At 47.8% G+C, this 26983-nt stretch overlaps 1 protein-coding gene across 3 annotated transcripts in view; it reads right to left on the bottom strand.

Moving 5' to 3' along the window:
• Positions 1 to 22948, bottom strand: part of FAM135A (family with sequence similarity 135 member A) — a 113873-nt gene extending 90925 nt beyond the window's left edge. For all 3 annotated transcript variants that reach the window (XM_066604345.1, XM_066604362.1, XM_066604353.1), the window contains exon 1: positions 22826 to 22948. The gene's annotated coding sequence lies outside the window, so the exon portion shown is untranslated. The remainder of the gene's footprint in view (positions 1 to 22825) is intronic.
• Between the last annotated feature and the right edge of the window lie 4035 nt (positions 22949 to 26983).

Raw genomic sequence — 26983 nt, 5'->3', positions numbered from 1 at the left:
CCTCATCATATCTTGTATTCAAGCTAAGGCGGCCCAACAGGGTACTAGAGCTTCCATGCCCGCCCGTACCACAACTTGTATCCAAGCTACAGGCAGTACAACAGGGTCCTAGAGCCTCCATGTCCACCCATATAACATCTTGTATCTAAGCTAGAGGTGGTACAAGAGGGTACTAGAGCCTCCATGTCCGCTCATCACACCTTGTATGCAAGCTAGTGGTGGCTCAACAGGGTACTAAAGCCTCTATGCCCGCCTGTACCACAACTTGTATCCAAGCTAGAGGCGGTACAACAGAGTACTAGAGTCTGCCTTCAAGTGTTCAGTTTTCTGCAATTACGTATCCTTTTTGCTCTGATATTGTAATCACCTAATTATATCAACAATACAATCACACAGAAAGTTAGTTTCATTATACTTCAACAACTTGTTCTGGGTCCTTGATATTTTTTTTAATTCTTTACTTTTTAGAAAATGTTAAAACAACTGTATAATCAGAGTGACAGCATAGCATTTTTTGACAATGAGTGTATCTAGTAACTACTGAAGCAGCAACATTACTGACAACCTCATGTAGAAATAATCCGACCACACCTGATGAACGCACAGCATTCAGCAGCTCATATGTAAACTGTAATTACCGGCATAGCTTTGACATGCTAGTTCTATTACGAAGCTTGGACTATTAAACAAACGGGAGCAGCTCAATGGTATACACGCACCAATTCCATGTGCATTAGTCATGTGCCTAGAATACACAAAGGACTGAGATGCAGCAGGTTCCTATTAGGAAGATAGATTTTAAACTCTCCCGCCTGATCATGCGGACTCCTCTCATCGAAGCAAAGGTTCCACAAGGCTTCTGAAGGTGTGCGGTGGTGACTGGCAACGCAACGGTAGCAGAAGACTAAGTTACAAGGACTTGTCCAGCCCACAGAAGCTGGACTGCACTGAGATCTGAGGAATTAGGAGGCCAAGTCAACACCCTGAACCTTTTGTTCCTCAACTCATTCCTGATGTACTTTTGCAACGTGGCAGGGCGCATTATCCTTTAAGAACGGGTGTACTTGGTCTGCAACGTTTAGGAAGATGGTACATTTCAAAGGAACATCTACAGGAATGCCCGGACCCAGTGGAATATTGCCCAGAGCATCACAATGCCTCCGCGGGGGTTGTTTTCTTTCAATAGTACCATTTCCTCTAATGATAAGCGACTAGAGATGAGCGAGTATACTCGCTAAGGCACTTTACTCGAGCGAGTAGTGCCTTAGCCGAGTATCCCCCGCTCGTCTCTAAAGATTCGGGGGCCGCCGCGGGTGACAGGTGAGTTGTGGCGGGGAGCAGGGGGGAGAGAGGGAGAGAGAGATCTCCCCTCCGTTCCTCCCCGCTCTCCCCCCGCCGGCCCCCGAATCTTTAGAGGCGAGCGGGGAGATACTCGGCTAAGGCACTACTCACTCGACACACGCACATGGTCGTCTACATGATGTAAAGCCCCTTTTACCCGGGATGACCTGGCAATGATCACTTCTATGCTTTTACACAGGAGGATCATCACTCGGTGAATGGTTGTGGAGCGGGCCGGGGATCTTCCAGAATGGAGGGGGGCAGGCTATGTAAACAGGCAGTCATTCATAGCTTCCAGCTAAAAAACATCCAAAAATGGAAGGGATCAGTATGAAATTACCACCGTCAATTTTTTTTTTCCTTTTTTGATTAAAAAAAAAAATGAGCGTGAAAAACACACACTTTTAGGTTCTTTTTCAAAGTTAACACCTCAAGGTCTCAAAAATAAATATTAGAGCGCTACATTGTGAGACAGGGGCTGATCCTTCTTGAATGCTTTGCGGTAGTACCATCTGGCTGCTCGGATAGGTGTCCGTCGATGGTGGCCGTCATACTAGTGTAGTTCCATGTTTTACAGTATGTGTCATAGACAAATGGGACTTGGTCCTGGGCGGCTGTTTATTTACAGTAGCTCCAAACACATGCTCGCTCCTCTGAAAATACAACGTGGACAGCCTTAAACATGTGACAAATGGAAGAATGGAGAAGTATTTAAAGCTCCTCCGATGAAGCCAAGCACACTGAATTTGCCAACACAATTATTATAATCTATGCAGCTGTCAAGGCAAAGCAGACGGTGAAACAAGACTAGAAATGTTAACGCTGCTGTATAAATTACAAGTGTTGTATGACTGGAAATTACTCTTCGGAAAATAATGGTAAATCGCAGTGCACTGCAAATAATCTGAAAACACTTGCTAAACTGCAGGAAATCGCTAATGAAAAAGAGGTGGAAAACCATGAAAAAGCCCCATTAAGTAATCTATCATCGAGCTACAGTAAGGGGGCATAGAGAAAAAAAGTAAGAGCCATATATTATGGATTTCAAACATTTTCCGAGCAACTGTTGGTTTGCGAAGGTTGTCGTTATTGCTGGACTACAGTGGCATAAAGTAACGCAATAACGACCAAGCGCCAGACATGAACTAGGCTTTAAACCCGCGCCAATGTAAATGTATGGTGCAGTTTTAAAGTGCCTGCAATGTAGCGGGAGAAGGTTGGACACCCAAGGAGAAGGCGGAAGTGGTTTCTAAAAAAGCTTCTGCCCTCTCACTTGAAGTCTACATACTGTTCAATGAGCGCAATGTAGAGAGTAGAGGAAGCAGCAGTGCCACTTCCTCTATTGGTCCCCGTGATCACATGACTGCCACGACTCTCGTCATGGCAGAGCCGCTGGGTCTTAGCAGACCCAACACAGCTCTGCCAGTGATTAACCCCTTTAAGGACACCACCCTTTTTTTCCTCTCTCTTCCAATTTGGGTTTTTCCCTCCGCACTTTAAAAAAAATCATAACTCTTATTTATTCAATGTAGCTGTCTAAGGGCTTGTTTTTTGCCAGACAAGTTGTATTTTTCAGTGGTAATATTTAATGCACTGAAACACATTTTAAAAAATTCTAGTGGAGGGAGTTTCACTAGGAAAGTGTTGCCCTGGTACTAGGTGTGAGACCTCACTTCCAGAAGTACTGGGCTCCTCCCCTTCCTGTTCTCCAAATATTAGGGCCCTGATGACCTCCTCCTGAAATTCAAGAAAGCCTTCAGCCTGCACATCGATATAGCACATAGGCATTATACAGTGCCACCTGTACGATATGCACAACCAGATTTTGTATACCACACCCATGTTTTCTGCATGGCCAGCTCTAGGCTGGACCTGGGAGAGTCTATTGATCTTGTATATCTAGATTTCTCTAAAGCATTTAACACCGTGCTGCATAACAGGCTGATGTATAAAATGAGGCAGCTTGGATTGGGTGAAAACATGTGTATCCGGGTAAAGAATTGGCTTGGGGATAGAAAGCAGAGGGTGGTAATAAATGGTTCATACTCTGATTGGCCCACCGTTGCTAGTGGGGTGCCACAGGGTCCAGTATTAGGCCCCATTCTGTTCAATGTATTTATCAACGACCTGATAGAGGGGCTGCACAGTAAAATATCAATATTTGCAGATGATGCAAAATTATACAAGACAATTAATACAACGGAGGACAAGGTACGGCTACAAACGGACCTAGATAAACTGGGGGCTAGGATAGAAAAATGGCAAATGTAGTTCAATATTGATAAATGTAAGGTTATGCACATGGGCAGGAGAAACGGATGTCATCAATATACACTGAATGGGGTACTGCTAGGGAAAAGTGATATGAAGACCTGGGAGTACTAGTTAGCTGTAGACTCAATTGGAGCAACCTATGACAGTCAGCTGCCGTGAAGGCAAAAAAAGTCTTGGTGTGCATTAAAAGAGGCATAGGGGCGAAGGACGAGAACATTATTCTTCCGCTATACAAGGCACTTGTCAGGCCTCACATGGAATACTGTGTACAGTTCTGGACACCCGTGCTCAGGAAAGATGTTACAGTGCTGGAGGGGGTTCAAAGAAGGGCAACTAAACTAATTAACGGAATGAAGGGACTGGAATTTTTAGAGAGAATATCAAAATTGGGATTATTTACCCTGGAAAAAAGACAGTTAAGGGGTGATCAAATAACTATGTATAAATACATGAGGGGACAATACAAGGATCTCTCCCATCATCTGTTTATACCCAGGACTGCGTCGGTAACAAGAGTGCATCCGCTACGTCTAGAAGAAAGCAGATTTCATCACCAACATAAATGGGGGTTCTTTACTGTAAGAGCAGTGAGACTGTGGAACTCTCTTCCTGGTGATGGGGGGGAAAAAACAGAGAAGTTTAAGAGGGGACTAGAGGCCTTTTTAGGGCAGTACAACATTACAGGATATAGACATTAAATAAGCAGAAGGGTTATTTATCTCAAATTTTGATCCAGGGATTACTCTGACTGCCATTATGAGTCGGGAAGGAATTTTTTCCTCCAGATTGAGGGTAAACAGGCTGAACTGGATAGACATTGTCTCCTTTCAGACTAACATACTATCTTACAATGTTTTTTGCACTGTGGATAGTCGCAGCAAGATGCCGTTGAACATGCACAGTACAGATTTTTTTCAAATGTTTATTTGGTGTACGCCTGGCCAAACTTAACATTAATATGCTTTATTACCAGCCTGATTTTATATAAGCGACCATAATTGGGGTAATCGCTGGGTGGGCACTGAGTAATCATAATGGAGGAATTTTATATTCACTTCAAAAAGTGTCCTTGCCATCACCATACAGAACAGTGGTATAAAATATCTGTGCTCCAGGAGGCCCTAATGCTCAGCTTCTTCACTAGCCCCATACATAATAAAAAACCCACCGAGGACCATTTGTGGGGTTTTGCAAAACTAGAGTTGGGGTTTTCTCAGATGAAATTCTGGGCATATAGATTAGTTTGGGTAACAACATGGGCGATAAAGTCATCCGAAAAACACAAACCTAACAGGATGAAAGCAAATTAAAGCCTTTCCATTTGCTTCCAGTTTTTTGTTTTTTTAAACCCCATTGAAATCAACGGGGGAAAAAAATTAATCTTTTTTTTTCCCGTTTTCGATCAGTTTTTTTGCTCCAAAAATGGAGCAGAGAGGAGGAAACCCTAAACTGAGTCTTAACACAGGTGTGAATGCAGCCTAAGTTGGACTTTTCAGCTATCCAAAGATCAAGTACAGTGCAAAAAAAAAATGGTGGCCAGAAGTAGAAGTAGCTTGATGGTTGAACAACTGTTGAATGAATGAATGAATGAATGCCTGATGAATAAACATTTTAGTGATGTAGACATACGTATTCTTGGCAACGCTTGATGAAAAAAGTTGTGATTTTTTTGCAGCAATATTACAATCGCCAGTGTGAAGGAGCCCTTAAAGAAGCAAGATGAAAAGGTTTTCTTAATAGATCTTAATAGTGAGTGCAACTCCAGTTCAATACAGATCTCCAAATCCAGTGCCCAAAGATTGTAATACATAACCTTCTGTCTGCAGGGTTCTCTGTAGTGAGGGCCACAGGTAGCCAGAAGATGGACTGGGCTTCACTATCCCATGATTGTGGCGTGTTCAGGAGCGTGACACTAGAACGTCATAGTCCTCAGACATCATTGGGTAACTCCCCCCCTACAAATGCTATTAACCACCTATCCACAGGACAAGTGATACATGTATGATTGGTGGTGCCCTTCACCCGATTACTAGAACTTTGTCCTGAGGCCCCCCAATTCCTACTTACTGCTCAACCAAGGAGAAGCAGTTTAAATGAAGTGCTGGTCGAGGATGGACACTCCATTCACAGCATGTGGGGCGGTTGGTACTGCTGAGCGCTGGAAATATTGTTGGCCAGGAAGCCCTTTAGCTTCCTGCACACAATTTTCTTGTGTTTTCCGAACAAGCTTATTTTATTTGTATGTGTTTTGGTTTTTTATTTACACAGCTTTGACATGCGTTTTTATTACCGATATAGAAGCCTATGAAAAATGCCACACCTAGGCCTTATTGTACCTTGTCACCACCGCAAGCTAGGGGTTTGACAGGGCTTGCATGGAGGAACGCCCCTGTCACTCCCCTAGCTCTCAGTTAGCTGAATAATGGAAGGTCCTAGCAACGTGTGTACTGATTTTGGCTGTCCTGGAGGGTTAGGGTTCGTTTTCCTGTTAGGCTTACATTATTAGCTGTACAAAATCAGTACACACGCTGCAGTTATCAGTGTCCCCCAGCCGTCCCCCTTCCATTTCTCCTGGCCAAGCACTACCCACCACCTCCGCTGACATTGTGATGGTGGTGGTGCAGAAGGAATCCCCCTGCAGTTACGCTGTGCCGGCTCTCTGCTCTGTCCCAGCCGCCGGCTGTCTGTCTGTCCCGCTCACTCAGTGTTCTGTTCCGCTCTGCCGCCGCTCCCAGTCTTGCTGCTGTTCACCCTGCTGTGTCAGAATGGCACTTAGGAGATTAAACATGCCCCCAGCCAATCAGAAGCTGGGGGCGTTACTAAATTGAGGACTGCTGCTAATCAGGAGCTAGGGGTGTGACTGGGGCGTTCCTCCATGCAAGCCCTGTCAAATCCCTAGCTTCCTGGTGGTGACAAGGTACAATAGTACCTTGCCATAAAAATATATATATACCATTGTGTGTAGTATTTATTATTTGCTTATTGACTTTTAGCTAACATGTGACACCAAAAAAAAACACAAAGGGAAAAGAAAGAAGAAAAAAAAAAAAAACACCCTCCAGTATGAGGGGCTTATGCGTCCACGGGCTGTGTATGCATTTTACACATACACAGCCGGCTAAGACTGCGTACGGGCTGCGTATGCACTGTACATGCCCGGGGAATCTGCTGTCACGGACATGCGCAGTGTTTTTAGTTTTTTTAAAATTCAGAGCAAGGATGCGTTTTGGACACTAGCCTCTTGCAATGCCGAGTTACAGGCAGGGTTTCAAAGCACAGTGCACACAAGGGCTCCATATCATACAGAGAAATACAGCATGCTGTGATTTATTTCTCATGCGTATGTAAACACGGTGTCCACACGCACATGTGCATGGAAAAATGAAAGTCCATTGATTCATTGCCTCCATTCACAGCGTGTGGCACATGCATGCAACGCACACGTAACACGCGGTGCAAAAAAAAAAAAAAAACATGGACATTAGTCCTAAAATCAAAGGAATGAGCACTTGGATTTCGTTTGATGATATAATATAATATGGGGAAGACCGATTTGAACATACCAAAATCATCTGTTTGCCCATAAGACAAGGGGCGGCAGCGGCTCTTCTCCCTAGAATTCATCTATAGAGTGCGTACAGATTCCGCAGCGTGGTATACAGGGGCGGTTAGTCTGAATTCACCTACAGTTCGTTCTGGAGCATGGAAAGAAACACACAGAACTCTAGGGAGAACATACAACTCCATGCTGGTGGTGGTCAGGTTAGACGCCAGCTCTACAAGGTGACTGTGCTAACCACAAGCCACCATGGTGGCCTATGAACTAAACCTGCAGGGATGAATGACCCGAGTGTGCATGTTTAGACGGAAGTCAGGACTCGGGAAAGCTAGCGGTCAGCTATCTGGTGTATGACACGACTGATATCCCTCATTAGCTTTCATGAAAAGCCCATGTTTGCTTAGTGTGGAGCAGCTGCTGTGTCTCCCGCTGGCTGAGGTCTCCCACTCACTGCAGCCTCAGGAAACCACAGGAATAATAGGGGACGACTGACATTTGTCAGGGTCACGTCTCCTGTGCACTACACAAGTCAGCAAGTAGTTTTCATGGATTCAAGACTTTTTTTTTTGAAAATAGTGCAACGTGATTGTTCTCAAATTACATAATGCTTATGCAAGCTTGCGGACCTACGCAGGGTCCTTCATCAAGGCATAATGAAATGTATTTGAAGAGGCATGCATATATATATATATATATATATATATATATATATATACACACACACAGACTTATGACAAGGCACAGACATGGATATGATTAATTTGCACTTAAAAAGAATACAACGGAAATACAAGCATGTGAATGTGAAAGTTTTATGATCCCTGCATTAGTGTTAGGGGATCACCAGGCCAGAGTGTTATCTGTGCTATAGATTTCTGATATTTCCCAGTCAGGCATGAGCCCTTGTGAACAATTTAACCCTCTGTTAAAAGTGTTAAAAGTAGTTATAAAGTTATATTCCCAAATTCTTTTGTGCCGCTGTGATTTGAAATTGCTTTTCAGTATAATAACTAACACGGGAGTGAACTTTTTTTCATTATACCTAATGAAACGTGTAACGATATGATCAGTAGAAAATCTGCTTTGCAAGAAGGACTACCATTAAGGGCTTATTCACACGGGCGTCGGTGTTTTTACAACGGCGATGCAAAAATGTTTGAGCACCCGTTCAGACGGCCCTGGTCTGGAGCATATACGCCGAGCCTGCAATGCCATTGATCGGGGAGGGGGGGGGACACAGTTTAGAGCACTGCTAAATTGTCTCCCCCTTCCCGACTCTCGGCAGAGGGAAGAGGCGGGGCGGGAGCAAGTGTGCTAAGCTCCCGCCCACTGTCAGCAGCCAACAATGGGATGGGGCAGGACAGGGCAGGAGCATAGCAACTAGCTCCTGCCCCATATTGCAAACAGCCGGCAAGGGGTGGAAAGGAGGAGAGAAGCGGGGAGGGAGTTTAGCAGTCATGCTGCTAAACTCCCTCCCACCTCCCTTTTCCGGCTGCTGTCATAGGCTGCCATGGGAGTCTATGGAGCAGATGTATACCGTCCAGGAAGATAGTTCCAGGGCTATCTTTCCTGCCAGCTGTAAAACCGCGCAGCTGAAAATGCGCTTCTATGCGCTATCCCGTTTTTACATGGCGAAAATCGCCCGTGGGATCTGATGCATTGGGTTCCAATGCATCAGATTATAGCGTATATCGGCCAGCCGCTAAAACTTAGCCTTTATTATAACAATAAAAAATTTCTCATGACACTGTAATATACATAAAATGAAAGAGGGTCAGACTATCCCTATTCTGACCCCATGATTCATCCCTTCCTAGCAGAAAAATGGGACAGCCACCCTAATGAGGGCAATCCAAGAATGAAACTCCTATTGTCGTTCTGTTGCAGCCTATTGGCAAGACCTGGACAGAAAAATATAGAAAAAAAAAAAAAATCACTTTCAGAAAATCTGTAGAAAAACATGTCAAAAATAAATGTTTTGGAAACTGCACCTGTGCTTTACATCTCTGATAATACAAAAAGGCCTCAAGTCCACTAGAAAAATACAATCCGCGCAGAATCTGCCGCGGATTTCCGCAGCAGATTCTGCGCGGATTTGCTTATGGTATTTTTTTTCATGCGGATATCCGCACCTATTGCTATCAATGTGATAGCAATGTGGCCGATCCGCACGGAATCCACAGTAAAATGGAGCATGCCGCTTTTCTTCTCCCGCGCGTGAAAAATGCCATCTACGGGTGCAAAATTCAATTTAATTGACCGCCGATGTCTAATGATTCCCTATGGGCAAAATTGAATGCGGATGCCGCAGCGGAATGCGCAATTTAATTTTGCTAGTGGACATGAGGCTTAAAGGAGTAGATGCTTTGTTCAAACAAGTTTTTTTGGAGTGTTATGTCCCAAAAAAAGTGGATTATACCCACCTGATAATCAGGTTTCCAGTAGTCTCCACGACAGCACCAATGAGATTGCCTCCTCCTGGTAGGACAGGAACATACTGAGAGGTTAAAAGCTCCCCCCCTTCCCCACTTTCCTCAGTGGATTCTAACGAATTGCCGGGGCAGGAGCTAAACTTAAATTTCTTCCCCTAACCGGGGTTTTTTTTATTTTTAAATTTATTATTTTATTTTTATAGGGCGGGAAAGGTACGGGTGCTGTCGTGGAGACTACTGGAAACCTGATTATCAGGTGGGTATAATCCACTTTTTCCCCCAGTCGTCTCCACGACAGCACCAATGAGACGTACCAACTAAAGTTTATTAGGGTGGGATCGCTGCCGAGAGGACTTTGCGGCCGAAGGCCATGTCCTCGTCCTGCTGCACTTTTACCCTATAGTGTTTAGTAAACGTGTGGGGTTTTTTCCAGACTGCGGCCTTGCAAATTTGCTCGACCGAGGCTGAACTGTGTTCGGCCCATGAGGACGCTACTGCCCTTGTGGAATGGGCTTTAAGCGCTAACGGGATCTCCTTCCCGAGGGCTTTATAGGATTCTATGATGGCCAGGCGGATCCACCTGGCTATGGAACTTTTCGCTGCTTTGCTACCCTTATTTGGGCCACTGAACTGGACGAACAGGTTGTCGTCCCGCCTCCAGTGGCTCGTTGTATCTATGTAGGTTAGGACTGCTCTCCTAACGTCTAGGCAGCTTAGGGTTCTTTCCTCCTCGTTTTTTGGGTTGCTGAAGAATGAGGGGATTATTATATCCTGGGACCTATGAAAATCTGACACTACTTTCGGCATAAAGGCCGGGTCTGTTTTAAATATTAGTTTGGTGTCTGCAATTTTCATAAACGGGTGGCGGATGGACAAGGCCTGTAGTTCGCTAACCCGTCTTGCGGATGTAATGGCTACTAAGAAGATGGTCTTGATTGTAAGCATTCTTATAGGTAGCGCCTCGATCGGTTCGAATGGTACCGCTGTCATGGCCCCTAGAACCCAATTAAGGTTCCAGTCTGGGAACAGGTTTATGGGCCTAGGGCGTAATCTAGCTGCTGCTGTTAGGAACCTGTGGACCCATCTATCGTCTGCGAATTTTGTGTCGCAGATAGCGCTAAGGGCTGAAACTTGGACTTTTAGGGTGCTCGGGGAGAGGCCCATCTCTAAGCCATCCTGCAGGAATTCTAAGATTAGCGGAGTGTCGGGGATAGAATCCCCGCGATCCCTTCCCTGTCTCCATGAGGAAAACTTTCTCCAGACCTTCTGGTAGATCAGGTGGGTCGTCTTTTTCCTACTGGACATTAGGGTTTCTACTACTTTCTCTGAGAATCCTTTCTTTCTTAGCGAGGATTCCTCAAGAGCCATGCCGTTAAATGGAGTTTGTCTAGGCCGGGGTGGTTCAGTGGCCCCTGCGATAGAAGATCCGTCCAGGTAGGCAAGGTGACTGGGTCCTGGATGCTCAGTGTTGTCAGAAGACCGAACCAGCTTCTTTTCGGCCAGAAGGGGGTCACTAGGATTAGCGTGCATCCCTGGGTTCTGAAGTGCTGTAAAACCCTGGGGATTAGTGGTATGGGAGGAAAGGCGTAGGCCAGTCCTTGTCCCCAGTCCTGGCCTAGGGCGTCTACCGCTATCGGGCGATCTCCTGGCCGGAGGGAGAAAAAGTTGCCTACTTTTGTGTTCTCCCTGGTTGCGAAGAGGTCCAACTGTGGGGTCCCCCACCGGTTGGTTAAGATTCTGAATGCCTCTGGGGAGAGGGACCACTCTCCTGGGTCTATCTGCTTCCTGCTGAGGAAGTCTGCTTTTCCGTTTAGTGTCCCCTTTAAGTGGGTTGCCGTGATCGAGAGGATCCGGCCCTCCGCCCAGTGAAAGATTTTCTGTGCGATGCTTTGCAGTGGGGGAGATCTTGTGCCCCCTTGGTGTCGTATGTGAGCGACCGCGGTGACATTGTCTGACAGTATTTTTATGTGATGGTTCTGTAGCGAGTTGCCCAACTGCTGTAGAACCTGCCAAACTGCCTGTAAATTTGAGGACTGTTCTTTTATCCTCTGAGGCCAGGGACCCTGAAAGAATTGGTTCCCCACATGCGCTCCCCATCCACAGGCGCTTGCGTCTGTTGTGATGTGGATGGCTGGGTTTTGTAGCCAGTGCACCCCTCTCCGCAGGTTCTCTGGGGATGTCCACCAACGCAGGGATGTTTTTGCCCTGTTTGGGATGTACATCCTTGCCCCTAACGAGGACTGCCTTTTGTCCCACGAGGATAGGACTACGGCCTGTAGGGCTCTGGTGTGGGCCTGGGCCCATGCTACTCCTGGGATGCATGATGTCAAGCTCCCCAGGAGAGACATTGCCTCCCGAATTGTGCAGAATCGTCTTTGTAGGAAGGTTTTGACTATTCTGCGGATTTTTTGTATTCTCTCCTCGGGTAGGTAGGAGCATTGCGATTCTGAGTCGAGAGTTATTCCCAGAAACGTCTTCTGCTTGCCGGGATCTAGGCTGGATTTTTCCCAGTTTATAATCCATCCCAGCGATTGGAGAAGTTGTAGCACTGTCTCCAGATGTTTGGTTAGGAGTTTTTTGGATTCTGCTATTAATAGAATATCGTCCAGGTACGGTACTACTAGGATCGATTTTTCTCTCAAGTGGGCGGCTACCTCCGCCATAATCTTGGTAAAGATTCTGGGAGCTGAGGATATCCCGAAGGGCAGGCATCTGAACTGGTGGTGCTCTATTCTTCCGCCCATGTCCACTGCGAACCGCAGGTATTTCTGTGAATCTTTGTGGATCGGGATGTGAAAATAAGCGTCCTTTAGATCGATGGACGCCATGTAGGCTCCTCTGGGGATCAACTTTATTGTCGAGGAGATGGTTTCCATTTTGAATCTCCTGTATCGGACGCAGGTGTTCAGGTCTTTCAGGTTTATTATCGTCCGGTGTTTCCCGCCGGGTTTTTTTACTAAAAAGAGCCTGGAGTAATAGCCCTGGGTTTCCTCGTTTCGCGGTACGGGAGATATTGCGTTTAACCGTTGCAAGTCGCGCACGCTTTGCCCTAGTAAATGTAGCTGTTTTTTTGGGGCTCGCGTGGTAATAAATTTCCTTCTGGGGATGGACACCAGCTCTATCTGGTATCCGTACTGTAGGATCTTTGGGATCCATGGGCCCCCGCAGATTGCGGCCCATTGATCCACAAAGCTCCCCAGCCTTGCCCCTACGGGGATGGCGTCAGGGTCTTTGCTTCGGCTCCCCCTGGTGGGGGTTGAAGAGGATATTCCTTCCTCTGCCCCCCTTGGGGTAACTCCAGCGGCCTGTCTTGCCCTTGCCTCGGTAGGCCTCGGGCTGCTGCATTGGGGCCCGGGGAAAGGTCTTCACTCTCTGTGGTTTTTCCTCAGGGAACCCTTTTTTCCTGTCGGCCGCCTTCTCTAGAATTTTATCTAGGTCCGGTCCGAATAGAAATTGGCCGTAGAATGGGAGGGCACACAATTTGTTTTTCGAGGCCAGGTCGCCTGACCATGACCTCAGCCATAACACCCTTCTGGCTGAGTTAGAGCGGGCTGTGGCTTTTGCTGAGAGTTTGACGGTCTCGGCCGCGGCGTCCGCTAGGAAGTTAGTGGCCATGCGCAAGATGGGAAGGGAGTTAAGGATCTGATCCCTCGGAGTTTTGTTGGTCAGATGTAGTTCCAGCTGCTCTAACCATACCCCCAGGGTCCGCGCCACGCAAGTGGCTGCGATCCCTGGCCTAAGGATGTTTGCCGCTGCCTCCCATGATTTCTTTAGGAGTCCCTCTGCCTTGCGATCCATGGGGTCTTTTAGCTGTGCGGCGTCCTCAAAGGGAAGAGTCGTCCTCTTGGCTACCTTGGCCACCGGGACGTCTACCTTAGGTATTTCGTCCCAGCTTGCGCAAGCTTCCTCCTCCAGGGGGTATCTCCTTTTTACGCCTCGAGCGGAATAGGAACCTGCGTCTGGTTTATTCCACTCTCTCTGAATTATTTTAGAGATGTTTTTGTGGACCGGGAAGGTATGTTTGCGCCTCTCCCCAAGTCCACTGAATATCTCATCCTGTCGGGTCCGCGGCTCTCTGGGCTGTTCTATTTTTAACGTAGCCCTGACTGATTTAATTAGTTCCGTCAATTCGTCTTGATGGAACAAATATTTTCTGTAGTCCTCCTCATCTGAGGACTCCTCGGCCGCCTGTTCCTCTTGCTCTGATCCGATGGAATTCTCGGAATCAGAAGGCTCCTCGGGAACATACGCCTTTCTTTGGCGTTTCGCTGGCGGTGCCGGCAGTGACGTTAGAGCTGATCGAACCTCCTCCTTCACCAGCTTTCTAACGTCATCCAGGAATCCCCCCGATTCCTCTCTGACTAGCCTAGCCACGCATGCCTTGCATAGAGGCCTCTGGTACGTGGCTGGCAGTCTCGTCCCGCATTCCACGCATTTTCGCAGTTTTGTTCTGGGGGGGGATGTCTTTTTTATCCCCCTGACAAACAAAGCATTTTTGCGGGTAAACATGCAATTTCTCCATATACAACATACTGGATATTTGCATTGTATTTTTGCCACACTGGCTACTTACGGCCGCTGAGGCTGAGGTTTCAGCTGTCTCTGGGGCTGGAGCACTCATCTTTATACCAGTGCTGCAGACACCCTGCGACCTGTGATGCTGGTGTTCTGGCTTCTCTCAGGTTCCTATTTGAATTTTCGCGCTCCTGCGCTAAGCCCCGCCCCCTCCGCTCCTAATGCAGACGCGATGACGTCATCGCGCTGGACGTGAGATGCGGCGCCCCGCCCCCTGCCGTCAAAGGGCTTCCTGGAGCGCCGCGCTGTAATTTCTGCCGGAGGACGAGGGGGACTGAGGCTCCCGCTTTGAACCCCCCATGGGCCGCCGCGGGAGGAACCTGGCCCGGGGGTTACCACCCTGATGTGGCGTCCCGGGAGTCGTCTGGCTGCGAAGGGATGACAGGGTGAGCCGCTGCCTTCCGATCCGCCTGTATGTAGATTTTCGCTGGCTTCTCCACCAGCTCCTCTCATAGATCCTGCCTCCTGGCAGGACAGGAAGACACTGAGGAAAGTGGGGAAGGGGGGGAGCTTTTAACCTCTCAGTATGTTCCTGTCCTACCAGGAGGAGGCAATCTCATTGGTGCTGTCGTGGAGACGACTGGGGGAAATAATAACTACTCCTTCAACACATGGGGGTGAGATTTATCCAGACTGGTGTTTTAAACACCAGTATTAACTTAATTCCTTAAGGGCTCCTTCACACTGGTGATTGCAATTTTGCCGCAAGAAAATCGCGGCAAAATCCCGTTTTTTTCCCCATGATTTTTGAATGTTAGTAATGCCTTTTTTACAAAAACATCGCCGCCGCTTGTGATTTTCTTATGCAATTTTTTTAAGCACAAAAGTCAATAAGACTAAAAATTCAGTGCATCAAAATCGTAATAAAGGAGGCTCCATAGGGAAATAAAAGCTAAATCCAAAAAGGTAGGACATGCCATTCAATGTGATGCCTGTGATTGGTTCATCAATCCCAAGTGTGAGGGCATCCTAAGGCACACGAAACATCCTCTTATGTTAGGTGCACTATGTGCCTATGATGAAATCTAGGCCAGCTACAAGCTGCAGGAGAGTTCTGGTACAATTTACACCAGTCCCTGGCATAAATTATACATAAATCTTTAGGGCTGGAACAACTACGCCCCCTCATCTTAAACATGTTACTTAATAAAAAATTAGCATTTCTTGTGCAAGCAAGATTTGCATCAGCCTTCGCTGGTGGATCCTGCCCGCCTATGTATTACATATCTGCCCTTCATCTCTGCAGACACAAGACGGGTTGCTGCTCCAGCTTCAATATAAGGGCGCACTTTGTCCGTATTCAGTCCCTATTTTTTACTGGCTAGAGACGGACAGAATACAGACCCATTGAATTAAACTGATGGATCTAGATGTGCATTTTTTTTTTTTTTTTTTTTTTACACGGACCAGTGTAAAGAAAGTAAAAACAAAAAACTTGCAGTATGTCCAATGTCACCTCAGAACCCCCAATGTTTGTCCAGAGGAAGGCAAACAGGCCCAATGAGGTAGAAGCCAATTTTCCCCATTTAGGCTGATTGCACATGGCCACGTCGGATTCTGACTGCGAGATCTTGTACCCATGTACCTGTCAGTTATCTTCTTCTCTGTGCTGCGAATGTGCCGGCTGGTGCGTCGCCGCACATGCGCAGAGCAGAGAATGACGCACCGTCGATGCCGCAGAACAGACGGCTTCCATTGACTACAATGGAAGCCATCCGTGTGGGGCTTGCACTAGAATAGGACATGAAGCAAATTCCCCCCCGCAAGCGGAAAATCGCATGGGCATGGAAAAGCGTTTTGCATGGCATGTCTACGGGCTGTATTTGTTGTGGGATCTGGAGCTCCGGATCCCACAGTGCAAATACGCCCGTGTGCATTGGGTCTTAAGGAAAACAATTCCTTTCAGACTCCAATCTGGCAATCGGAATAATCCCTGGATCACCGACCTTAAGTTATTAACGACTATAACATATGATATTGTATCGCTTAAGAAGTGCGTTCAGATCCCTCATAAACTCCTATCGAGTTTGCCATCACCATGTCCTCAGGCAGAGAGTTTCACAGTCTCACTGCTCTTACAGTAAAGAACCCTCTTCTATGTCGTGTAGAAACCTTCTTTCATCTAGACGTAGAGGGCGCCCCCTTGTTACTGTCACAGTCCTGGGTATAAATAGACCATGAGATCTCTGTATTGTCTTTTTATTCCATTTATTACTTTAATTGCCTATTATTGAACCCGCTCAAGTTCTGATATGTCCTTCCTGAGTACCGGTGCCCAAAACTGTACATAATATACCATGAGTGTTCTGACCAGTGACTTGTAAAGAGGAAGAACAATGTTCTCATCATATGCCCCTAGACCTCTATTGATGCACCTTATGTTCCTATTGGTCTTGGCAGCAGCTGCCTGACACTGGTTGCTCCAGTTAAGCTGACAGTTAACTAAAATCCCCAAGTCCTTTCCCATGTCAGTGTTTCTCAGTGGTTTCCCATTTAGTGTATAATGATGTCATGTATTTCCTCTGCCCATGTGCATAATCCTACATTTATCAGGGTTAGATCTCAATTGTCACTTTTCTGTCCAAGCCCCCAACTTGTCCAGATCCTCTTGCAAATGCCTTGTGTCCTCTCTCGTGTTAATTACTTTCTATAAAACGCTGGTGTTATTACACATGTGATCAGCTTAGTTCCGTTACGTATTCTATGTCACAATTCCATCTGTTTAACCCTCTAGAAACCTAATCTATGCATCAAAGGGCAAAAAACACTGCAGTCAGCTATTCGCTCTAAAAGTCAACAGGAAATTATGAAAAGCACCACTAAGCAGTTTTTCGGGTTTCCTTTTTTTTGTTGCATGTGTGTCTTTTTACAGTTTTTTCCCATGAAGCCTAGGAATGACATGGTTTTTTTCGGGAGCTTTTCTAAAATCTTCTCTATAGGAAAAAAAAAATCCTGAAAACCTAAATTCAGGAAGTTGCATGAAAAACTCAAAATCAGCTTTTTTTTTTTTCACATGAGGTACTAAAATGTGTTTTTCATGGAAGCAGCCGCCCCCAATTTCTGGACATTTCTACTGATGTCCAAGGAAGTTTTGCAGAGCACTAAAGACTACTTCCTGAATTCATGTAACCGGCTGCAACATCACAACATGTTTTGTTACAGCATATAAAAGAATATGATAACATTTCCAAATAAATTGTCACACTGAATACAAAATACACATTCTTGACAGATGCGGAAGTCAAACATCTGTTAATGAAATATTCATGTTAGTCAGCGGCTCTCCTAATACTGCGATGCTGAGTACAGGATGGAAGTAACAGGAAAAGCAAGCATGTGAGGAGCGCCATAGGGCACGGCCATTGTACGAAGAGGATACGGCCCCCTCCTCGAGTAGGGGCGAACGTCTCAGACACTTCTGTACAGTACATGAAATGACATGAGAGCTGGCAGCATATTCCTAATTACATGGTACCCCCTGACTCTCAGGTGTGTGGATTACAGCAGACTTGTGTACGGGTGTCTTCACACTGGCGTTTTTCTTGCGCAATTTTGCTGTGTTTTTTAACGCAAGAGTCAATAGGACTTTGTAATGTTAAAACTCATTGCATAAAAACCACAATGCGTTTTTAACATTAGAAAGTCCTATTGACTTTCGCGTTAAGAAAAAACAGCATAATCGCGGGGGAAAAAAACGTGCGAGAAAAAAAGTGTGCAGGAGCCCTTAAGGGAAACAGGGATCCTACAGGTTAGATTGTAACCCGGCCATTTCTATCTTCAGACAATGTTCAGGTCTAGAGATGAGCGAGTATACTCACTAAGGCACATTACTCGAGCGAGTAGTGCCTAACCGATTATCTCCCCGCTTGTCTCTAAAGATTCGGGGGCCGGCGGGGAGGAACGGAGGAGAGATCTCTCTCTCCCTCTCTCCCTTCCCCCCCACCCCCCGCTCCCCGCCACAACTCACCTGTCACCGGCCCCCAAATCTTTAGAGACGAGCGGGGAAATACTCGGCTAAGGCACTACTCGCTCGAGTAATGTGCCTTAGCGGGTATACTCGCTCATCTCTATTCAGATCCTCTACTCAATTTTGAGGCCGCCTTTACACATAAGTGCACATTACACACATACACAGCACTGCTGCAGGTACATTGTACATACAGCTCTCACATGGTTATGGCGTCATCTCCGGTCCAGCTGCTACTGGATGACCTTTGTGTACAGAGCAGGACCTACACCCAGGGGGGATATGGGAGTGCTCTCCAAGGTTATCTGCTAGAGGGGATGGGGCAGGAGAGGGAGGACTGTGCAGCCGCGGTATATGTGACTGCGGAGTTCTCCCCCATATCAGCACACTGCCCTATCATTAAGGCAGTGGTCAGGGATCTCTGGATCTATCAGACCCCCCTGCCTCAGGACAGTAAGGTGCAAGCACTTTTTCAGCAAGACTCTAACTTGCTGAAAACTGCATCTTATAGTCAGAAACGTACGGTACATATAATGTATACACCCAATAAAGCTGTTATTTCACATGTATCTTCAATCCATATTACCTCGACATTGAGGGCTTGTATGCATCAACGTTTATCACTTTAGTTTTCCTGCTGCGTTATGGGACCCAGTGCAAGAATGGGGCCATCATATGACAGAACACCACTGACTATAGCAGGGTCTGTTCGGCTTCTAGCCGGGCTTCTGGTAATTTATGCGACAGAACAGCACAGTATGCAGTACAGCTTCGTCCTGTTTTTTTTGTTTTTAACTAAATTCAGCGACAGCGCTTCCCAACGGAACCTCCGCCGCTGATGTGAATGAGCCTTTAGAAGTATTTGGAGGATATAAATTTACAGGGTATTTCATATAATCCCATAAAATATGCGCATATTTGAAATCTGCAGTATAACCTAGTTTTATCTGTTCTGTGGTAGTACAATGTTGGTTGAAGTTTATGCTGAGCTACTCACTTGTCGCCCATATTTAGGAGAACGGCACTACGCGTTTCATGTTCCTCTCTAGAATACAGCCCATCGCTTTTATGGAGCCATAATAAAACATGCCTAATTTACATGGGCAATTCTAAGCCGAAATAACCAAACATTCCATTCGACTCATCGCAATCAGGTTCTTCAATGCAGATTCCACACGGACATCCACACTCAGTTGTGCCCAATGGGACTCTGGGCCTGGTACTTGTGGCATGAACTTGTCCACTCACAGATTTCAAAATTTGCATTTTGGAAAAATTTACTTAATTCACAAGGTGGTTTCTGCACAGATACCGCATTAAGTGGTGGCAGCAGATTTCTATGTCAATGTGCCTTATGGGCTCGTTAGACTATTCGCATAGACGTTTGTCACACAAACTAATGGTCCATGTAGAATAAAAAAAAAGGAAGCATGTCCTATTCTGGTTCACATCATAGACCAGAAGTGGATGGGCATGCTATGCCCACTGACCACGGGTATCGGGCAGCCGATGGATGGGGCCAGTCTTGACCATACGCTCATGTGAAGTGGTCTTTATACTTCTCGGTCAGACAGCACACAGACGAACATCTATCTGCTGTCTGAGCAGTGGGGACGTAGTGGACGTTGCACGCCTTACTCTTGTCATTGATACGGACCAGAATAGGACATGCAGCTGGGTTTTTTTCCCACGTGGACCATTCATGTGAAAAAGCAATCACATGAATAGCGCTCTTGATTACAACGGGTCTAAGTAATACACAGACAGGATATACGGGTCTTAAGAGAGATAAGTGCAGAGAGACGGTCCAGGCCTCTCTCTACGTAGCGGCACCTGTGCAGGGGAATGGGCTGCAGAGTGACAGACGGACCTTCCTGCAGGTAATAGAATATTCCACCGTGGTTTCTGTGGACAATGGAAGCTGGCACCTGATAACCTTGTACCACTCCAGTAACTCCCTGGGCAGGAGACAACACACAGAACTTGGTAACATCTGTATTGTAGCGCCCCCTAAGGTCATGATACAACAGTAAACCCAACTCTTACATCAGCCCTTCTTTCACGTTGGGAATTCGTACAACTAGTTCAATCCGTTTCTGGGAATGGTTGGTGACAAGTAATCTGGACAACACCAGGGGTCACACGGGGCGTAACTGCTGCGGATTCCCCGTGCAGAAGATGCAACATACTGAAGAGAAGGTATAGTACAAGCCATGCGGGTGACTCTAACAAGTCTCATCTACGCAAAAGTTCATTAGCATTCACAGCAGATGTCCCATATAAAGAGGGTGAAATCTGTGGAAAATCCACAGACGTTACGCTGCGGACGCATCTGCAGTGTAAATATAATATATATATATATATATATATATATATATATATATACACACACGCTCAAGGTGGGGTCACAATCAGGAAATTATAGTACCAGTGTTTCTGGTGGAGCAATGCGCCACACAGCTCTGCTACACGCACGTCTCACACACAAACACAGCTCTGCTACACGCACGTCTCACACACAAACACAGCTCTGCTACACGCACGTCTCACACACAAACACAGCTCTGCTACACGCACGTCTAACACACAAACACAGCTCGGCTACACGCACGTCTAACACACAAACACAGCTCGGCTACACGCACGTCTAACACACAAACACAGCTCGGCTACACGCACGTCTAACACACAAACACAGCTCGGCTACACGCACGTCTAACACACAAACACAGCTCGGCTACACGCACGTCTAACACACAAACACAGCTCTGCTACATACATTGTTCATCCCATACAACAGGGATCAGAAGCACCACAGCACTGGCGATAAAGGACCTGAGATGATGTAGCCGTCATGCTCCGCCCCTGATTACATGATGGTGATGCTTATCCCGAGTGAATGACTTACATATCCGCCCATGATCACATGACGGTGACATCCTTGTGCAGATTATTGGCGGACTACAAACCCCCTGGCGGACTACAAACCCCCTGCGGCCTCAGTTGCTATCGAATACTAACGAGCACCTAGCTGGACAGCAGCCATGTGCGTAAAGGACCTGTGATGTCACCGTCATGTGATCAGGGGCGGAGCATGTAAGTCACTCACAGATGGACAGGCTGTCGTTACGAGGGTCTTCTACTGCTGGCTTTGGCTCGAAACAATACACCAAAAACTGCCAGGAAAGCCCATGGGTGACACCCATCTAAGGGCACTTTTACACGGGCCAACGATCAACTGTAAAAAAAATAATAATGCGCTTAATCAAGTGATTTTGACCAATAGTTGTACCGTGTAAACGCAGGACCGGAGAGGGTGCTGAGGGAAGAAGTGGGCGGTCGCTTCATTACCGCTGACTGAAGCAACGAGAGTAATGAGGGACGTCATGCTGACCTGTGAATGACCGCACGTCCCCGTGAATGGAGGCGCCCGAAAGATCTGCAGTGTGCCCCCCCATTCACGCAACGACTACCGCTCCTCTGTGGAGGTGCAGGAAGGGCAGTGGTCCCATCTGATAGTCCCTCCAGGGCTGTTAGCAGACTGCCCAGACTATGCCCACTGGGGATAGAATACTGGTTTACACGGGGTGACGCCACTGCTAGTTGCTCGCGCAGAACGTGTAGGCAGCAGATCACCGCCAACGTCTTGCTCAGCACAGTCTATGTGAAGTGCTGACGGGGAGCGTTTACACGCAGCCAGAAGCCCGCGGTCCAGCGATGGTTTTTCTGCTGGCGATCACAAACAGTAAAGGATGCTTTTGCAATTATCGCACTTTTTTTGTTGTTTTAACGAATTTTGGGCGATAATCCTCTGGTGTAGCTGGCCCGTAAGGCATCCAGTATCTTTTTGTATCTCGCCATCTCAGAGCGTTAACAGCCTGGGCCATTTTCTGGTTCTTGGACCGGACTTACGCCCCCGTGTTAAAGGGGATGTCCGATCTGTAGCAAAATTTGACAGAGGGCAGAATATGTTAGAACAGAACAAATTACGTTCCACTCGCCGGTCCGACCCCCCCGCCGCTCCGTCCCTCCCTCTGCTTACATGTCCATAGACGGACTGTACCGCTGTGGCCAATCACACCTCCGTGGTCTGGGGCGGTACGGCGCAGAGGCCTGTGATTGGCTGCAGCCATGATATATATGTATACAGTAAAAGCTGGTAGTGGGTAATAGTGCGTCGCCGCTGGACCGGAGCGAGGGGCATCATTTAGGGCTTACTTTTTATCATAGCCTGGCCTCTACCAATTTTTCGCACACGTTGGCCCTCCCCTTTAACTGGAGGTAAAGCGTATCCAGGAGTGCTAGCGGCCGGACCGACAGAACCGTCAGTAATACGGGCACTCGCTGCATACCGGAATACCGGGCTCCATACACAGTGACAGCAGGTGCCCCCAGCTCCCTGGCATCTGCTTACAGGTGGCACTATGAGGGTGATGCCCAGCTCTACCCCCTAAGTATACCCCAGCTATGGCATACAATGCACAGCCACCGATCCTCACAGTATATTCCAGCAATGTGCTGGTACAATGGGGGGCCGGCACCACCCAGCTAGGAGAGCCTACCTACCTCTCACCCACGGCGGTGGGCACACACACACTGGCACACACAGCTGTGCCCGCCCGCAGCGCCCGTCCCCGGCCTACTGTCCCCGCAGCTCCCCCCGCACATAGCTCTTACCGGCAGCCGGTGATAGGGAACACACGAGCCGCTGACACCCGGCCAAAGCCCCGGCCTGGAGTAGGACAGCCATCCGGCCGGCCACGGACACACGGAGGGGAGGAGACACGCGGAGCTCCGCCCCCCGATGACAGTGGGAGGAGGGGCCGCACAGTGGTGGACCGTACGTGCGGCGGGCGCTGCTCGTCCCCGCTGTACGGGCGGCCGGCAGGTTGAATGCCACCGGCCCTTGTGGTCATGCAGGGAGGGGGTTGCTCCAGGATAGTGGGGGCCGGCATGTCAAGGCTCACGGGGCGATGCAGCCTTCAGGGGACGTTCACACATTAAAAAACACGTCAAATCTGCGCCCCTCTGCTGCGGTTTTTGGTGCAGATCCGCACACGGAATCTGCCCTGAGATATCACTGGGTTCACACGGAACGGATTCCCGACGGAAATCTCGCGGTTTGGCCGCAGCGAAAAACCGAGATTTTCACCGGGAGAACCGCTGCTTCAAAACCCGCAGCAGTTTTGAAGCGGCCCGGTCGCTCACTCGTCCGCTGTGGCCGGCGCTCCCATATAGGCTAGGTTCACACAGGGCGGATTTGCCGCGATTCTGCCGCAGCAGATCCGCCCGTGGCCGCTAATCTCGAGATTAGCCAGCCATGTGGACGAGATTTCTCAGAAACCTCATCCACACGGGACGGCTAATCCGCTGCGGTAAATCCGGTTGAAACCGCGGCTGCGGCCGCTGCAGCCGCGGTTTCGAAAGAAGCAGCATGTCTGTTTACATTCAGATTTTTGTTTATTTGGCTGGGGTCACACAGGGCAGATTTGCTGCAGTTTTGCCGCTGATTGCTGTTGCATATCCGCACTGCGGCAAAACCGCTGCGTTTGCAGTGCAATGCAGCACAAATGAGATTTGCCAAAAAGCTGTTCTCACAGGACAGATTTTTTCCGCACAGCCGCAGTGCGGAAATGCAACTGCGTCGCGGTTTTAAAAGATGCAGCATGTTCATTCTTTGGTCGTTTCCGCAGCGCTTTTTTGTCCATAGACCTCTATGGACGCAGCCAAAACCGCACCAAATACGCGACAAATACGCGACAAAAGTAAAAAAGCGCTGCGGAAAAAACCGCTTGCGGATTTTTCCGCATGAAAATCCGCAGCAAAATCCACAAGCCCAAAATAACCTTTGAAGCGGTTTTGCCGCAGAAACAGTTCTTCTGCGTCAAAACCGCAACGGAAAAACCGCAGCAAAACCGCAACAAATCCGTCCTGTGTGACCCCAGCCTTTATGTTACGGCCGCGCTCGGGAGCGCCGGCCGCAACGGAAAAGCATGCGGCCGGGCCGCTTCAAAGCCGCCGCGGCTTAAACCGTGGCAGTTCTCCCGGCGGAAATCTCGCAGTTTTTGCTGCGGCCAAACCGCGAGATTTCCGAAGGGAATACGGCAAGTGTGAACCCCAAAAAAATGAACATGCTGCGGTCGGCAAATCTACGCCGCAGCGGCGGCTTCTGCCGGCTTAGCCGCAGCGGATTTGCCGTCCCGTGTGGATGAGATTTCTGAGAAATCTCGTTCACATGGCTGGCTAATCCCGGGATTAGCGGCCGCATGCGGATTTGCCGCGGCGAAATTCTGCACGGAATTTCCACGGCAAATCCGCTCCGTGTGAACCCAGCCTTATTGGTGCACAAATATGGTTTTCCGCTTTAGAATTTCGGATGTGGATTTTGCCCATTGAGTCCTCATGACCGTGAGGACAGATCTGCAGCGGTTCTCCCGCACACGGATCCGCGCCCCATAGGGATGCATTGGACACCCGCAAGTATTTAAATACCTGCGGATGTCATTTTCCCTTGAGGTGTGGATTGCGTCTGCGGGAAAACACCCGCAGCATGCTCTATTTTAGTGCGGGTCTCCCGCGGGGACGGCTCCCACAGGTTTCTATGGAAGCCGTCCGGATCCACGGCACACCCGCAGCTGAATTCCTGCTCTGCGGCGCGGGAGCTCGGGAGAGCAGGAGTTCAAAAAAAAAAAAAGAGTGCACGGCACATACGCATAGCACGCTGCCAGCGTACCGAGCACATCTGCCGGCCCGAAGAAAGAAGATCCGGGCACGATAGAGGGCAGATCCGCAGCGCCCGGACAGATAAGTAATGCTTCTTTTTAGGCCTCATGTCCGCGGGGCAGGAGGGACCCGCTGCGGGATTCTGCATGAACAATACGCAGCAGGCCTGATTTTCCCCGTGGACATGAGGCTTTTGAGCCAGTTCTGCATTCGGATTCGCACCAAAAACTAACGAAAAAGGATGCCAATTTTGTCCCGGTTTTTAGATTCCGCCATGTAGGCTTACCATAACAAACCGCTTTCACTTCAGCCGCCTTCAGACGAACGTATTTGCCCAGGTTTTTATGCATGTAAAATATGTGCACGCCACGTGCAGCGAATACTACCCACTGATGTCAATGTAACCCAGAAAGCAGCTTCTCCGCAGTCGCTGCCACGCACAGACCGGCTGCAAACCACAATTGATGCGCAGGAGAAGGGAGAACGTCTACCCAATGCTTCTGTGCCTCCTGCCCATTGGTGGGCTCGTTCTCATGAACGTGTTCTGCATGCATATTCTGCACTTGTGGAAAAGAATGGGAGCTGCTCTATTTGCATGTGTGCACCAAGGACCCAACAAAATGCAATAGGTGCGCAAATGCGCGATTCCGTGAAAAAGAACATATCTTGATCCCATTCAGCTAATTAGCCTGTTAAATCAGGGCAAGGGAAGTCACACATCCATGAGAAGAGGTCCTGCGTGCACAAAAAGTACAGCACTATGTGTAGATACGCGCGTAAATCTACCTTATCAAACCTCATACATGGCGCAAATACTGTGCGCTGACGCATACACAATTGCGCATACAGTCGTCTGAGGGAGCCCTTACAGCGGAAAAAATCTGCAGCAAAAGAGAGTCTTAATGATTTTTCCAATACATAAGGCCTTTTACACATGGCGAGAATCTGGCGCAAATTTTGTGCGATATTTTCCCTCACAGTGATGAACGGGGGAGGGGGGGGAATCATAAATAAAGGAGGTGGCACAATATCTCTGCAGCGCCACCTATGGGATGGCAGCATTCCTGCAAATCAATGCTTGACCCTTTACACAGGTCTGTAGAGCAATGATTGGGAATGGAAAACCAAGCCAGAATCCATACACAGACAGCTGTTTCAGGGTGTTTGCCCCTCATCAGTATCAGTAGGATCCTGGCTCACCTCCTAGGTGTTTCCACACACCTCTTGGGTGTTCTCCTTGGAGTATGGTTTAATCCCAGTAGAGCACTCGGTAAAGATGAAAGAAGAATATGCCAACATCAAGATTGTTCTGGAGAGGATGAGATATCATGTGCATGGATGTTTAATTTGTGTAGATTTGAAAATGGTGAATTTACTGCTGGGCGAGTAGGCAGGTTACACAAGATACCCTTGTTTGTTGTGCTATTGGGACAGTAGGACTACAGTAGACCACTGGGTGAAAAAGGAATGGCCACCAAGAATCGACACTTGGTAACAAACACATAATCAATTTTTTGGTTGATAGGAAAAATAACTGTCTTCCCTTCACTGCACATAAAACTTGGTTTGATGAAGCAATTTGTCAAAGCCCTTGATCACAGTGGAGACTGCTTCCATCGCATATATTTAACCTTTCCAAGTCTGCGTGACGAGAAGAAAAAGGCAGGAATATTTGATGGACCTCAGATAAGAGCACTCCTCATGGATGCCCATGCTGTATGTAGATAATGGATAGTGACCGGCTCATGCAGCTGGTGGCACTGCCTTGCACCAGAATGAAACCCAAGCCAGCTACCATCTGAAGTAGGTTTCAACTGCAATTTACAGCAGTTTCAGGAGTAAATTAAAGTAAATCTGACAGGCCACTCACTCCCATTTTGCTTTTAGAAAAGTGGCAGAGGCCCTCATAAAAAGTAGCAAATTATGGTAGGATAGATTATCAATAGTTGTTAGGCAGGGTTCTGCCAGTTAGGATCCCTGCAGATCAACTGATTACTGGGCTCACTGTCCTCAGCACTGTAAGTATAAATCACCGTCAACATTGTAGCAGCCTGGTTTAGTATCCGCTGCAGGATAGGTGATTAATAGTAAATGTTCTGGAACTGAAACTCC

This window comes from Eleutherodactylus coqui, chromosome 1 (genome assembly GCF_035609145.1).
Source record: "Eleutherodactylus coqui strain aEleCoq1 chromosome 1, aEleCoq1.hap1, whole genome shotgun sequence".
Lineage (NCBI taxonomy): Eukaryota > Metazoa > Chordata > Amphibia > Anura > Eleutherodactylidae > Eleutherodactylus > Eleutherodactylus coqui.
The sequence above is the reverse complement of the archived record's forward strand: the minus strand, read 5'-3'. Positions and strand labels throughout refer to the sequence as shown.